We start from the raw sequence: 16,680 nt of genomic DNA, 5'->3' as shown, positions 1-16,680 counted from the left end.
TTTGAACTGTGACCTCCTGGTTCATAGGTCGACGCTCAACCACTGAGCTACCACAAACGAGCCAGACTTTATTTTGATGGTTCACAGAAATGTATTTAGTATTGTGCAAATATTTTGGTTAGGACTCCAACATTTAGCACCAAAGACAAAATATAAGAGTCATCACGTGAATGTGAGAGATGACACGCAATTCCCCCGACAAGTGAGAGATTTTGAGTAAACAGTAATTATGGAGCAAAGACCTAAATAACAGCTGCAGGGAATATTGAAATAAACAGAGCCTAGAGGTTTGTTTAAATGCAGGGTGTAACCTGTGGAATAATGTAGTATCTGGAACAAGTGAAATACTACTGACTCTATGTGTATCCTCTAGATGGAAATTTTAAAGAATGAAAGTACTTCCATGTTTCTTGGAACATTTTTTGGCCATAATGTTTACCTTTCAAAAGTAGGGGTGATTTTATAGCCAGCTGTGTGGTTTACTGGTGTGATGTATAGTGATAGTACAACATATGTATCTTTATTTGATATTGTCAGAATTGTCAGTTATTTCCTAGCCTGTGTGTGGTAGCAATTTTACATTTCCTCGTTGTTTTTATTTAATAGTAATTTTTGAAAAGATTTCAACACCTATAGTAAATGATGAGAGAACAATGAACTCTAGAAAGAGGGAGAGAGAAGAGAAAGTAGGCAAATGAATAAGAGAAGAGAAGAAAACAGTCGAGTTAAGGGCCAATAGCGTAAAGATTAAGTGACAAATCTTGCATCTGTCTCTAATGTGACTTTTAGGTAGAATCTTTCCTTATTAAAAATTTTCCAAGAAGGTATCAGGATCACCTCTGGCCAGAGACTAAATCATCTTTGATTGACATCAACATGACGTACCTATGCAGGCCTGTGGGCAACAGAGCGGACCCTTCATTCCAGACCAAGAGGACTGACTGCCCGGGAACCTTTGCATCATGTGCATAAGGATCTGGACATGGAAAGAGAATATATAGCCTTCCTTCCTTCCTCCCTACAAAGTACTTCCTGCTCACTCATCATCCTGCAATTGGGAGTTCATCATCTTTTTAAATAATTCCTTTCTAATTGCTGTTTATAGAAATACTAGAGGCCTGATGCACGAAATTCGTGCAAGAGCAGGCCTTCCTTCCCCAGCTGCCGGCACCAGCTTCCCTCTGGCACCCGGGACCCTGGCTTCCCTCTGGCCGCTGGCAGACACCCAGGACCCAGGCTTCCCTTGCAGCCCTGGCTTCGTCCGGAAGGTCGTCCGGAAGGACATCAGGTCTAATTAGCATATTACACTTTTATTATTATAGACTTTATTATATAGGATGCCTTTTGTCACCGTTGAGCTACCACTTACTGAGAGCTTATTTTGTGCCCAATCTGTTGCAGATACCATTCTGTAAGGCCTCTCTACTCTAGCCACTAGGCAAATATCAGTGGATTCTACCGATTTCTTGTACCTCCCCTTAGTAATACTTGAAGGACATGTTTACTTGAGGTCATTATAAGCTTAACAAAAGGATTTGCTGAAAATAACTGACCTGGCATTTTAGAATTAATATATGCAGCATAATCATCTTGATACGCCAAAGTTGTGGTTTGATCCCTGGTCAGAGCACATAAAAGAAGCAACTAGTGAATGCATGAACGGATGGAGCAAGAGGCTGATGTTTCTCTTTCACGCTCCCTCTCTAAAATCAATAAATAAAAATGTAAAAAATATATATGCAGCATAATAGCATACTTATTTACAAATAGTACATATTGTGATTCTAACAGTAACATCCACTCATTTCATGGCGGAATGTAAGGGAAACCCATATTCCAGTATCACTGGAACCCTTTGCCGTAATATTTGAATTCAAATCATCTTTTTTTTTTTTTGTCTTAGTCTACCTCTGGTCCTATTTCCCTGATCCATGCTGCTCCACCAGATCTATTTCAGGATGGTAATTTTAACATCAGAATGTATGTGATTTGCAGAAGGCATTTCATTTTTCTCATTGCAATTGCTCAAAATTTAGGTACTAGAGTATGTTAAATGATGTGTCAATTTTCACACTTAAGATTCCTCTCCGCAATCCTTGCCTTTGTATGTGGGATTCCTCTGTCTGAAATCCCACCTTAACTTTGCTGTTCGACACACTCCTGTATGCCTTTCCAGACCCCCTTCCAATGCGATGCCCACCCTTTGCTTCCCAGCTAATCCACGCTTCCTCTGAGCTCCCAACGTCCCTTCTGCATAGTAGTGACTGGGTCACAAAGATTTGCACATGTTTATTTCTCCCATGAAGTGTGAGCCCTCTTGAAGAAGGGAGTGTGTTTATCATTTCTATACCGTTAGCCAGCGCGAGTTTCTGGCATATAACAGGTGATCGAGAAATGACTGGGGAGTTCCTGGGGCAGCTTTTTACCTAATCCCCTGCATTTCTGTTCTCTAGTTACTTCCACCCTCTTTGCTGTTAACCAAGCATGTGTAATGCAGGAAATGCTGAGGATGTGTTTACGGAACCATGTCAATGCTGACGACTTTTACCACATGCCCCCGAATGCCTTCTACAAAACTATCTTCTGAAACTATAGTGGAGAGCGTTCTACAGGGTTTATCAATCTGGATGAAAAGCCCGATTTGGCTGCTTAACAGTCGCATGTTCATGGCTCACGGGAAGGCTCGTGAAAACCCATGTGATCCCAGCCAAAGGCAGGAGCAGCAGAAACCCCAACACGCCTTCGTCAGAGCCTCGGGGCTATTCCCGGAAGCATGCACAGCCGGCTGGTCAATACCTCATCGCTTCGAAAATGTTTACGGCTCTATGACCAGCTGTCACAATAGCAGAACGGGGGCCGGGAACTCTGCCCCCCAGAGGTCTGGGTCATGCAGACAGACTCACAGAGGCAGAAGCGTGGAAGAAAGGCTTGCTTGTGACTTCTGCTTTATAAGCTCAGGAAACGGGGCAGAGCCGCCGAAGTCGGGTTCTCTCTGGGTCACTCTCGGCACACCGGGGTGCCGTGGCTCTGCGCGGCCTCACGTGATCCCATTGCTTTTCCAAGCTGATGTCATCCTGGAGACGGCTCTCACCCCGACTTGGCAGCACACTGCTTGCCTGTAAGAAGATCACTTGGGGCTCTACGCTCTTCTCACATTTATCTTTGTTTGGGGTTATTGAATGCGGAATCCACGCCTTGGCCACTTTATCCCTCCACTGTTCTACCTTTTCTTGATAAGGAGCTAATAAAAAGTAGATGGGTTATGAGTTATGTTGTTAATAATATAGACCTTTCTCTCTCTCTCTCTCTCTCTCTCTCGCTCTCGCTCTCGCTCTCGCTCTCTCCAGTTTGATCATATATTCCCAGTCATTAGGCAGAATTATAAACTGGTAGTTTCAAGGGGCTTATCCACCTTTCCTCTCAGACTGTCCTCTCACCTCTGATGGACAGCGGACCCACTGTTGGAAAGGCAGCACCGCCTATGAGATGCTGCTGGTTTTGGAGGCAGAAGGTCTGGGTTTGAGTCTTCGTGCTGTAATTTGCTAGGACATGTTTCTGGCCCCTCTCAACTGACCTCATCTGTGAAATGGGCTAATAAAGCATTCAGAATCTGGAGGGCTCAGGGGAGGATCTCAGTAGAATATTCACCAGTTTTCCAGGGGTGTCCTTTCGGGGTCACAGTCGCTACTGATTGGTCGGCATAGGATAGGGGGTCATCAGTCATTACATCCGGTCCTGAGGCAGCCATGGCACGGCTTTGTTTGATTTTGCTGCTTTTCTGGGCCTGGAATGGAAACACAACTGGGGCCTAGATGTCATCTCTATTTGACCAAAACTTTGTCTCTGTGGTCAACAGATCGAGGCGTTGTTCCTAAGATTATTGAATGTGGGTCAGAACCTCACTGTCCAGAGGACTTAATGCTTAAGGGAGTGGTCATGCAAGGGCTTTTATGGGAGTCCTGTGAGGCCACCCCCCCCCGCCCCCGTTCCTTCTCTAAGGGGTCTACCACATGACTAGCAACATGCCACGCGAGGGGAGGTCATGGGAGGGTCCAAACCACGCCACCAAAGATATGAGAGGGCAAGAAAGGTCACTCTGGGGATGAGTTCTCACGCTACAATACTTGTCCTCCCCGTTTTGCCAATTGCTGGGCCTATTGTTCCTGCTCTGCTCATGTCTGCCTAACTGCCTACTATGTCATATATTAATTATATGAATTATATCTTCTATAATAATAAATGTGTAATATGCTAAGTAGATGGGACAGCCAAACGACCTTCCGAACGACCTTCCAAACGACCTTCCGAACGACCTTCTGGACAAAGCCGGGGCTGCGAGGGCCAAGCCCCTTGCACAAATTTTGTGCATCAGGCCTCTAGTATATATATATATATAAAACATTGGGACATTTGGGTTGTTTCCACCTTTCAGCTATAGTGAATAGGGCTGCTATGATCACTTGTGTACAAGTATGTGTTTGAGTTCCTGTGTTCAGATCTTTGGGTATGTCCCTAGGAGTGGAATTGCTGCTACCCGTCCATTGTTATGTGTGCACCTTTTACCAATGCTGCTATTGAGCCCCAGTGACTCTATCTGCCAATGTGGCTTCCAGAGAAAAATCAATAACCGCTTTAAATTAAAGATCTGTGAAAGGATTTGAGATGATCACCTAAATACATCTCAGCCAAAGCTAAAGAAGTTGGCTCCTGGGAAGAGTAAGGAAACTGCTCTGCGTGCTTCCCTCGCCTCCCTTTTCTTCACAATAAGGATCTCGGCCAGATTGTGAACTTCCTCAGATGGGCTGGGTGAACTTGGCTGTGGTGATCCCCTGGATGTGTATAAATATGATCACAAGTGCTGGATTTAGGGACATCCATGAAACTGTTTCCAAAGGGCAAGCCCTCAGGGTGTCTCTGTACCCTTGTGTTTGTATTCTCTTGTTGGAAGTCGTTCAGCTGGCTGACTTGTTGTTTATACTGGCTGCCATGTAAGCATTATCTAGAACAAATTTTGAAAACTAGAACAGCAGAGGGGAAAATAGAAAGGATTTGATACTAGCCAAGGTTAAGGTTAAGGTCAGTTCTCTGAATGACAACATGCTACCTGTACTGTGACGATCTGGGTTGCAGCAGAAGGTGTTCTGTCTTCCTCCATGTGAATGCCCTGTCTACTAAATTTGGAAACACTTCACTGTGGCAGTTTTAAGGCCTTGAGTCACCCTTGGCTTTGATTAGGACTAATTCTAAGAAATGGATGCTGTTTTAAACAACACATGTCCCAGAGTTCTCCTTTGGCAAGCTGTTCAATCTTGGAAAGTTAAGCATGTGTTTTATGTTAGTCAAAGGGATGAGCACAGGGACATACAAGCTATTAAAAATAGTTGTGGGCAGTCAGGAGTCCCTCCCTTACACCTTGGCCTTTTTTTTCGAGAGCGCCGCCCCCCCTCCCCCAATAAATAATTTCTGATGCATGCAAACCGTGGCCAACTGCCTCTGCAAGAGTGAGGTTTCTCACTCCCTGGGCTGTGGTGCCCCAGGTGCTGTGAACCCTCAGAGCTCCCCCCACCCCTGAGACTCAGATTTTCTGCTGTGACTATGGAGCAATTAAACAGAGAGGAGGTCGCTAAGGTAGTTAAGTTTCTGTCCATAAATCTTGGTGAGAACCTTGCACAGGCCCTGCTTAAATTCTTCCCCCCCCCCTCCCCCCCCCAGAATCCCAAGGAAAGCAGGAAAAACCCTTTGGTAGCCAGCTTGCTATTTTGATTCTTAACTATCCTCTTCATCAACCTGACAGTGTTTTAACTGGTGATGATTTTCATAAGAAAGCTGAATTCGCACCTGGGGATTTCATGCAGATTTTAGTAAGGTATGCAGACGGAAAACTGCAAGGAGGCATCTAGAAGTACAGCATTCAGATCTAGAAAAATAACTAGCAAACAATCCAAGGAAAACTTCAAGTTTTAAATTCTGTGGTTCCAAAGGAAGCTTCCCTTGCCATCTCTCCACAAAAAGCATGAATTTCGTGCATCAGGCCTGTAGTATCAAGCCTGTGGCAGCTAATAGTTTGCCAAGCCCCTTCATTTACTAGGCATCAGGCATCGAGCAGTGTAATCTTCTCCCAAACGTAATCCCTGCTTTACAGATAAAAGAATTGAGACTCTGGAGGAAATAGAGCCTAGTCATCAGCAGTCTGGGTTCAGAAGTAAACTGAACTAGGATTAAATCCTGGCTCCACCTCCATCAAGTTCATGGATTTCTCTTTGCTTACTTGCCACATCTTTAAAATGGACCCAATGAAACCTTAGTAACTAGGTCTTATGGTTGCCAAGGGGGTTAAATGAGTTGATATGTAAATGTAACTTAGCAAGGCATGTTCAGAAAGGGGTCCTTCCACTACCCTCTGCTGTGACATGTTTTTGTTGTTGTTTTTTAAATATATTTTTATTGATTTCAGAGAGGAAGGGAGAGGGAGAAAGAGAGAGAAACATCAATGATGAGAGAGAAACATTGATTGGCTGCCTCCTGCATACTGCCTACTGAGGATCGAGCCCACAACCCAGGCATGTGCTCTGACTGGGACTCGAACCCTCCTGATCTCCTGGTTCATAGGTTGATACTCAATTACTGAACCACCAGCCAGGCCACCATGAGATGCTTTAATCCTTTGGCTTCTGTTCTTGTAATAGGCTCCTATCTGCTAGTATCCATTAAAGGGAGGCCACAAAATCGAGTCCACCCAACCATCCACACTATAGGCCCTTTCATTGGAAAAATTTCACAAAACTAGTTTTTCTCTTTGCTGAAATGGGGATAAGAATGGTTTCAATCTCAATGGGCTGTAAAGAGGATAAAGTGAGATAATAAATTTAGTGCCTTTGTTAGGGGCAGAAATAGAATAGTGGGGATTAGCTATTATTATAAGAAATATTAATCATGCTCTGTTAACTGTGATTCCTTTGTTATGATTAAAGAAAGCACATTCTGACCTGGCTGGGAGGTGTACACCCCGAGACCTGGGAGTTAAGGTCGAAATGCCGTCCATTCTCCTTATCTGAGAACTGCCTCTCATTGTGGAAAGATTAACAACCTTGTTGCTGAAACAATGGAGTCCCAGGTTGCCACCACCTAGAGTCACTGCCCTTTGCAACCCCCCAGCCCTCATTGCCTGTAACCTGTAACCACTGTACCCATTCCTGTCATACTTCCCCATGTAATCCTTGTCCTTCTGCCCAATATAAGCAGTTTATGGGGTGGGGGGAAGAGCAGATTTTTGTGTGGATGACCTGCGGCTCTCCCATGTTGCTGGCAATATTGGAAAATAAAGCACTCATATATGATTCGACCCTGTCTCTGCTTAATTGTTTCTTTGTTACTAATGTTGTGGCCTCACCCCATAACCAAGAAACAGAATTTCCGGAGGATGAGGCCCAGAAATCAGGATTTTAAGAAGGTTCCTAGGTGATTCTAATGTGCAGCCAAGGTTGAGAACCACTGATCTAGACAAAGGAGCCACTCTCTCTTGGCTCCAGGGTGCCTGGCTCTTGGGACCCCAGATTTAGAACCAGATTTCCTTACAAAGCTGTGAAGTGCCCTCAACATATTGGGAACCCTCTTAATTATACCTTTTCCTTGGAGATTTCCCCCTTCTTTTTAACATATTTTATTGATTTTTTTACAGAGAGGAAGGGAGAGGGATAGAGAGCTAGAAACATCGATGAGCTGCCTCCTTCACGCCCCCCACTGGGAATGTGCTCACAACCAAGGTACATGCCCTTGACTGGAATCAAACCTGGGACCCTTCAGTCCTCAGGCCAATGCTCTATCCACTGAGCCAAACCAGTTAGGGCTTCCCCTGTTCTTTTGCTCCATCTCCTTTGGTTTCTTTCTAGGCTTATGGGTAATTCTTGGAACTTACTTCCGTCATCATCCTGGCTATTCTCTGAGTTGCTTTTTTTGTTCCCTTCTCCTTGGATTCTATGACTTGGGTGTTTTCAAGTCTGGTGATTCTTGGCTGCCTGTTCACAGTGAAGTGTGGAAGCTGTGTGTTTACAAAAACATTGACAGTCAACAGACTGATCACGTATTATATTCCAGGCACTACTGAGTCCTTGGGACTTGAAAGAGGACGTGCAAATGGAAATAATATAAATCTAGAACTATAAGTATACGTACAGGTCTATAAATGTTTATATACAAGGGACAGTAGTGGCACAAAGGTGGAATAATGATAATAGCGTCAATAGCAGTATCTGTATTTGGTAAGCTCCTACTCTGTGCAAGTACTATTAAATCTCTATTTAAGCCCAGCTGGCGTGGCTCAGTGGTTGAGCATCGACCTATGAAACAGGAGGTGACGGTGATTACAAGCTGAGCTAAGAGGTTTGAGGAGAAGAAATGCAACTTGTGCCCGGCCGGTGTGGCTCAGTTGGTTGAGTGTCATCCCATGCTTCAAGAGGTCGCCAATTATAATTCCTGGTCAGGGCACGTGCCTGGGTTGTGGCCTTGATCCCCAGTAACGGGGGGTGGGGGGGGTGCAGGAGGCAGCTGATCCATATTTCTATCTCTCTCTTCCTCTCCCTTCCTCCTTCTCAAATCAATAACACATATTTTTTAAAAACGAAATGCAACTTATAGCTAGGACACTTGACATACACTGCAGGCTTAGGTAAGGCTTTCCCATTAAAGGGAAACTTGAACTGAGACCTAGATATTGAGCTAACTAGATGAAAGGCTAAAGAGAGGGGAGTCAGGAGCAGAGAGCTCCCAATAACGGAAATAGCATGTGCAAAGGTCCTGTGGGGAAGAGACGAGAGAACGCCGAGTTTGAGGAAAGCCAACGGCAAATGCTGACTGGTCTTGGGGCAGCATGAGGCAGTGCCAGAGCCTCTGGGAGGGTGTGGAGATGGATTACGATTTGCCAGTGGCCTTCACACTTAGGTCTCATGGTAGAGAAGTGCTCTGGCATAAAGGACTCCGGCTTCCTGCAGGAATTTAATGTGCTCATGTGTTTCAGCATCTCGTGCTATGCTTGCCCAGGCACCGGTATCTGCTAGTTTGGGTCTTCATCTCCCGGGCCCCCGTCCTTCCCTTCTGCTACACCCTGGCTCTGTGGCTTAGACAGAAGGGAGCAAGAACACCCCGTTTGCACTAAGAACTGGGAGGTGGTGGCCCCAGTTTCTCTTACCTACCTCCCCATAGAATGACTCACCATAACGGAGAGGCAGACAGCTGAAGTACATTTGGCCAAAGCCAGTAGCACATTGTGTTGCAGAGTTGCTTGGCTTCCCTACGCCAGGCTTTCAAAAGCAATTCAAATAAGAGATGGACCAGGTGCCAGGGCCCATCGATCTGCGTCTGCTAGGATTGAGGTGGATGTCAGCCATGTCCCCATTTGGCACTTCCCTCCCCGACCTTGCCAGGAAAGCACTGGAGACCGCCTGCTGATGGAAAACGGGCTGCCTGGCTTGCATTCACTTCGTTTATCTGGGTCTCTGCACAGTGGCATGGCCTCCCTCCACCATAGAATTGCCATGTTCGGATCGTTTGACTTTGGCGTTTTAACTGGTTTTTCTTTCTATAAGTAAACGTGATGGATAATAATCAGAGGCCTATTGGTTATTTGAGAACATCCTGTAAGAATTACGGGGATCCGTCAGCCCTTGACCTGTGGAAAGAAAGGAAACACATTCAGAGAATGAGAAGACCCAGCTGAGGAGCTGCAGTGAAAGGGGGCAAATGTTAGCAGGATTTTGGGGTCCTTCCAAACCTTCCTCCAAACTGGACTGGCTCTCTCTCTCTCTCTCTCTCTCTCTCTCTCTCTCCTGGCCCACTTCTCATTTGGAATGTACCTTCAAGAAACCCTATTTTGCTCTACTTAAAAAACAACACTGGACTGGCTTTGTCGAGCTCAGGGCTCTAACAGCAGAGCTACTGTTTAACCCGTGTGGGGTCCTAAACGCTGAACAATATATAAAACAACACACTCATCACCGAACACGAGCCCAGCCCTTTCGGGGTCCTGGATCCCAGAAGCAGGGCTCCCAATGGAGTGGGACAAGCATTGATCATCGACCTTGGCAGGACTCCAACTACCCTAACACAGGTTTGAACAAGACATGACACGTTTGCATGGGGAAACGAGGAAGCCTCAGAAGGCTCTCTGGTCCTTACACCCTTTTGGAGAAGGGCCCTGGGTACGCCTCTCACTTCACAAAGAACTTGTTGACAATGCATTACGGCTCAGGGTCCCCTAACTCTGCCTCTCTAGCTGTCATCACTGCCGTGGGTCCTCACCAGACAAAGGCTGCTGATGGGGCTCCCGGCTGAGTGGTAATAATTAACATTTATTGAGTTCTTATCAGGAGCCAGCCACTGCCCTAAGCAAACCCCGTCCCATTCCATCTTAGAACAATCCCATGAGGCAGCCTGGCGCAAAGATAAGACATCGAAGAATTGGAGGGATTCAGCTGACTGTCCAAAGTCCCCAGTTCAAGGCAGAGGCTGTAAGGTGGGCAGTCTGATGGCAGGGACTTTGCTCTAAACGGGAGCTAGCACACTCTGCCTGGTGGGCCATGTCTGACCCACTGCTTGTTGTTGTAAATAAAGTTTTATTGGAACCGAAGACATTGGTTTAGTACTGTCTCTGGTTGTTGTCATGCTGGAAAGGCAGAGCTGAGTAGTCGTGACAGAGACCGTGTGGCCCACAGAGCCCAACATATCTGACTCTTTTCAGAAAAAGTTTGCCAACCCTGCTCTTGAGCACGACGCTAAAAAACCTCCCTGCGGATTAAATCCAAGTCCCGGACTGCGCATTCATCCCCGCCAGCCCCTCAGCCTCCAACCTGGGAGATTCCATGATTGACCTGACACTTCAGCGGACCTTAAAATGCTTGCTCAGCTACCTGGATTTCATCCGCATTTAAACAACCCCAAACTTCCTTCGAAAACTGTAAACATTTAGGCAAAAAATTGTATTTGCGGCAGCCTTCAGTGGGTGAGACAAATCCTGGAGGTCAAGACTAATGTTCTGACCGTGTGACAAGGACAGCCTTAAAGAGCAGCATACATCTGTAGCAATGTCTTGTAAAATGTGTTATTCTGTGCGTAGCTCTGCCATAAGCTGACCAGAAAGAAAAAAAAAAAAGACCATTTATCACTCAGCACTTGGGAAAACAGAATATGTAAGCAAAACCTCAAGGAGACAAGAATAAATAACAGCTTACACTAGTCCCTGCCATCTTGCAGGCATCCCAGGAAGGACAGGCAAAGAATGAGGGAGGAAGTGGGTGTCTTTTCCCAGCGGTGGGGAGGGGGTGTGGGCAGTGGGCACTCAGGCAGGCCTGGAAAGGGTTGTCCATGTTGGGGTGGTGCCTCGGAACCAGATGAGACCATATACCCCAACCCCACTCAGTCTTTCCCATGGGGTTTGCCCGCATTCAGGGTCACCAGGGCTGCAGTGGCGTGGGAGGAAGATAGGGATGGGAGGCCTGGGGTGGAGTCCCAGCTGTTTGATCGCTGTGTCACCTGAGGAAGTCAGTGAAGGTGTGTCGGACAGAGTGAGAGAATACACGTACTGGAGCCTAATCGTTCTGTGTGCACATCTCAGCTCTGCCTTTACTTCCAATGTCTAATGCCGGTGACCCCTCTGAAGGCAAGGACTACTGTATGTCTTATTCATCCCCGTGATCCCAGCACCCAGGAAACAACAGGTACTCAATGTTGAATGAATGAATCTCTTTAAATCTCAACGGTGAAAATTATATGAGTAAGTAAATGTCAAGCCTAAGCATTTAGCAAGTGCTCAATAAGTATTACAAAGAGGACAATGGGCCCTCACCGGTTTGGCTCAGTGGATAGAGCATCAGCCTGGGGACTGAAGGGTCCCAGGTTCGATTCCGGTCAAGGGCATGTACCTTGGTTGCAGGCACATCCCCAGGAAGGAGTGTGCAGGAGGCAGCTGATCGATGTTTCTCTCTCATCGATGTTTCTAACTCTCTATCCTTCTCCCTTCCTCTCTGTAAAAAATCAATAAAATGTATTTTTTTAAAAACAAAAACAAACAAAAAAACAACAAAGAGGACAAGGGGCCCAGCTGGCGAGGGTGAAGAAGGGGACCCTCACCAAGGAGCTATTATGTGATGCTGTTTTCCTTGCCCCCCCAACTGAGAGGCATGAGGAATGTGTCTTCTGAAGAGCAGGCGTTGGAGCCAGATGGCCTTGTGAAAAATAAGCCAATCTATGCTTTGGAATGCTCTAATGTGGAACCCACATCCAAGCATGGGCTATGAAAAATATTATCTCTGCTATGTTTAGAAGCAACCACCATCTTTCTGTGAGTAATAAGCCTAATGTTCAGACTTATGACTCAAGCACTGTAAGCGAATGAAATCCTTATCAGATTAATATTTTCAAAATATTATCCCTATTGCACTTGCAGCCTCGCTCAGGCTAACTCTGCCAAGAGGGAGTCATTTGCTGGAGAGAGTTACAGATGAAGAGGAGAGAGCGCCTTGGGGGTGGCGGTGAAGGCAGAGAGCTTGCCGGCCACTGGGCGAAGCTCTTACAGCTATAGAACAACCCCTGAGGACTTAAAGCACCCCAGATGGCCAGGCTCTTTGATCCCCAAACATAGCAACCACAGTGAGAGGCCCACAGGGATGCTTTAAGAACACCTGTGACGGGCCGCGTGGCTCAGTGGTCGAATGTTGACCTATGAACCAGGAGATCATGGTTTGATTCCCGGTCAGGGCACATTTCGAACTTGACCCCCGGGGGGGTGTGTGTGCAGGAGGCAGCTGATCAGTGATTCTCTCTCATCATTGATGTTTCTATCTCTCCCTCACTCTCTGAAATCAATTATATATATATAAAACAAAAAACTTGTGACCAATGTTGTCCAAAGAAGAATTCTGTATAGTTGTGATTTAAAGGATTTTTTTTGGGGGGGGAGAGGGTTCCCTCTGCTTAAAAGTCTTGTCCTCATGGTTCTGTTTAATACCAGAAACATCTACATTTTGGAATGTCCCTATGATCACACATCTGGGTCTTAAGGCAGCTAGATCCAGGCCTTGATGTGAGAAGGAAAAAACAAGAGAGAACAATAATACTACTGAATATCATTTATCATACACTCCCTATCTGTGATACTGTGATCAAAGAAATATATATTTGGTCTTTGTCCCATTCTGGGCACATCTAGCAGTTCTTCTTTATCCACAGGGGATATGTTCCAAGACCCCAGCGGATGCCTGAAAACACAGGTAGTACACCTAAATATATTACCCTACACAGACACACATACCTTTTCACTTTAAAGACGCACTTTATAGCTTCTCTTTGCATATCCAAATGGCCAGCATCGCTACTCTTGTACTTTGGGGCTTTATTATTTTTCCATTTTGCTTTTGGAACATATGATGGAGTTTAAAAAGCTGCTCATGTCAGCCCCAAAGTTGCTCATCTGAAAGTAATTCCAGTTGAGTAATGTAATGATTGAAACATTTCAGAGCTTTTTCCAAACTCTTCACATGGCTTAGAAATTCTGCATCGCTCTCCGACTGTCCCCAGCTGTTGGGAAGCCTTGACCAAGTCTCTCCGTAGCTCCAAAGGGGTTTTCATACCTTTAACTTCTTTAAAATATTTTTCAGTTGATCTTATAATCAGGCTCTGATGGCAGCACAATACCAGAGATAAGAACAGTCCAAGGAGGGTAAATATTATTGTAAACATTCGTGGAATCATCTGGTGGGAGAATTTTTGAACCTGGAGTCTGGGAACATATAAAATTCTTTCTGAAGACCTGACAGGATTCTGCTGAGAAGATTGATGGGAAGAAAACTGCATGGGAAAAGGCTGTAGTGGTTGTTACCATGACTTCCTGTCTGCTTATTAGGAATAAAAAAAAGTAATTAATAGTAATTGTGAATTAAATGCATAATTCATGAATCCAGAAAAGTTGATCCTTAGCTAAATTGATAGTATCTTAATTCAGGGAGCAAATATCCTGTCACCCACCAAGATGACTCTATGGCTGAGGCTCTCATAGCAGAGCAGGCTCCACCGTGTACCATCAGGGTGAAGGCGTGCTCACCCTCAACAAATACGTTTTTTCCTTAATCTTCTCTCCTTTCCCTCACTCTCATGCTTCTATGTTCTAAACATGATTTTATAAAAGGGCTATGGGCATTACTGATGTTAAGCTCTATTAAAGAGCTGGACACAAGAAGAAAACTATTCAGGGCAGAATTCCAGAAAACACAGACCCAAATGACTTCATTCCTAGCTGAATTCTCATATGGCTCCTCAGCCCAGGAATTAGGGTGTTTGGGGGAAACCATTATGGATGCTGACCTCGCTTTTACTGTGCATCACTAAGCAACTCCCAGTGTTCAGAAAGCACCACAGACGGCCATATTTTAGAATCCCTTCAAGGATTTTAGGAGATAGATCTCACCAATTATAGTCTCTTCAGTCAACTGTTCCTCCCCAACCCCCCCGCCTCCCAGCTATAATAAAGCACATGATTTGATTCACTTACTTTTTTAAGTACTTGCACAACTTAGAATTTCATGGATTTCCAGACCATATATTTTGAAGGTCAAGACTTGTTACTGTTTAACACATGTTCTGCCTGCTGTTCAATAGGCATTTATTTATCTTACTTGTCTGGAAGGATGTTTATTATTCTTGTATCTCCAGAGAGTATCAAGTCTTGCTTCATTATGTGTACATGTGTCCACTGGTTTTGGTTTATATGGTTAACAGGCAAAATGTTCAACTCAACAGAATTGAGGCAACTTGTTCTGCCAAAAAGAGCAAATAACTGAACTTCTAGACCAGTGGTTCTCAACCTTCCTAATGCTGCGACCCTTTAATACAGTTCCTCATGTTGTGGTGACCCCCAATTTCATTGTTAGAAATTGAACGTAATTAAAGCATAGTGATTAATCACAAAAACAAAATGTAATTACATATGTGTTTTCCGATGGTCTTAGGCGACCCCTGTGAAAGGATCTTTCAACCCCCAAAAGGGTCGCGACCCACGGGTTGAGAACCACTGCCAAAACCAAAGGCCTTGGGAATGCTTTGGTCTTTCAGTAATCCTATATAATAAAAGCCTAATATGCAAATCAACAAATGACGGAACAATTGCTCACTATGCCATGCACTGACCGCCAGAAGGCAGACACTCAATGCAGGAGCTGCCCCCAGCCACGGGCCCCAGGCCACCCAAGGCAGGTGCCAGTGGGGGCCCCCCCAATCACTCCACCGGAAACCCCAAAGATCGGCCCTGATCGCCGGCCAGGCCTAGGGACCCTACCCATGCACGAATTTCATTCATTGGGCCTCTAGTGATAATATGATTCCTCGAAAATAAGCAGGACAAGCAATAATGCAGTTTTTTTAAGTGACCTAAATGTCAGGTCACAGTTACTCTTGGTCAATAACACACAAGCAAAAATATCCATAGAAGCTGCAGAGGATGTTAGACTATCCCTTAGGTGGGGGAACCATTTGTGAAGTAAATATGCTTTTGGCGTTTCTGGATTTTGTTCTCTTTGGTTTGTCTTTTAATGTGTGGTGATACATGAGCCTCCCAATGGCCTCATGTGGAAAACAACAACGAAATGAAACACAGGTAAAGAGTTTGAAGCACAGGATACAAGAAAGCAATACTGAAGTCTTAGAAAGAGAGTTTGAATATTTTCTTTGGTTTTCACTTTTTTTACTTTAAGAATAGAAACCCACAAGCAGGATTATTTATGAAAACTATAACTCCATGGCCTGCTTCAGCCATGACTGTAAGAGCACCTTTCTTAGATCTGAGTTCTTTTCAGAGAATTCCGAGAGGTTGTGTAACATTGAATGCTTTCAAGGTTCAAATCAGGAGTCAGAAAACATACAGCTCTGGGCCTAGAAATGCTTCCAAATCTCTAAGGTTCTCATTTACATTTAAAAATTCTAGCGTATTTGTCTTAAACCGATTCCATGGTCATGAGAGCAGTGAAATTTTATTTCACTGTAGACTCCTCCTCTTGGGCTAACTCTATGTGGAAGGCAATTTTGATGAACGAACAATAGGTAACCATTGTTATCCAGCCCTTTTCTCAACCAATGCAAAGAACGAGGAAGCAGAACCAAAGAGATTCGGGCAATAAAACCAACCACAGCCAACATTTATTCTTGATTTTTGTCACGACTTCTTTCATGCTTCCTTATTTTCCTCCACACGTTAAATATACAATAACCAAACACTTTATTAATATACACATAAAGTAAACATGGGCAGCATGCAAGTGTAGTAGGTAGTACGTGAACCCAGCCAGTGGTTGTTTCTGCCGTGGGCCCCTCCGTGGCCTGTGGAGGGCTTGTGGCGCTCCCAAGTAGAAGAACCGCAAATGAAGAGCAACACAAGCCATGGTGAACTAAAGAAGACTAACAACACCCAAGAGTTTCTGTTCAAACTAAGGAACAAAGTTCATCTTTTAATTTTAAATAAAACTTCACTTTGTTTTTTCTCTCCAACAAATGTTTTTAAATTAGTGAAACACTAAAGGAGAAAGGAAGAAGACAAAGGATGGATAAGAAGCATAAACTGAATCCAGAAAGTTCTGTGGTGGATGACTGATAAATCTCCTTGATAAAGAAAAGAAAAACCCAGACTATTTCATTCCCATCTTT

The sequence above is a fragment of the Myotis davidii genome, unplaced genomic scaffold, assembly GCF_000327345.1.
Source record: "Myotis davidii unplaced genomic scaffold, ASM32734v1 scaffold317, whole genome shotgun sequence".
NCBI classification, from domain to species: domain Eukaryota; kingdom Metazoa; phylum Chordata; class Mammalia; order Chiroptera; family Vespertilionidae; genus Myotis; species Myotis davidii.
Note: the sequence above shows the minus strand (reverse complement) of the source record.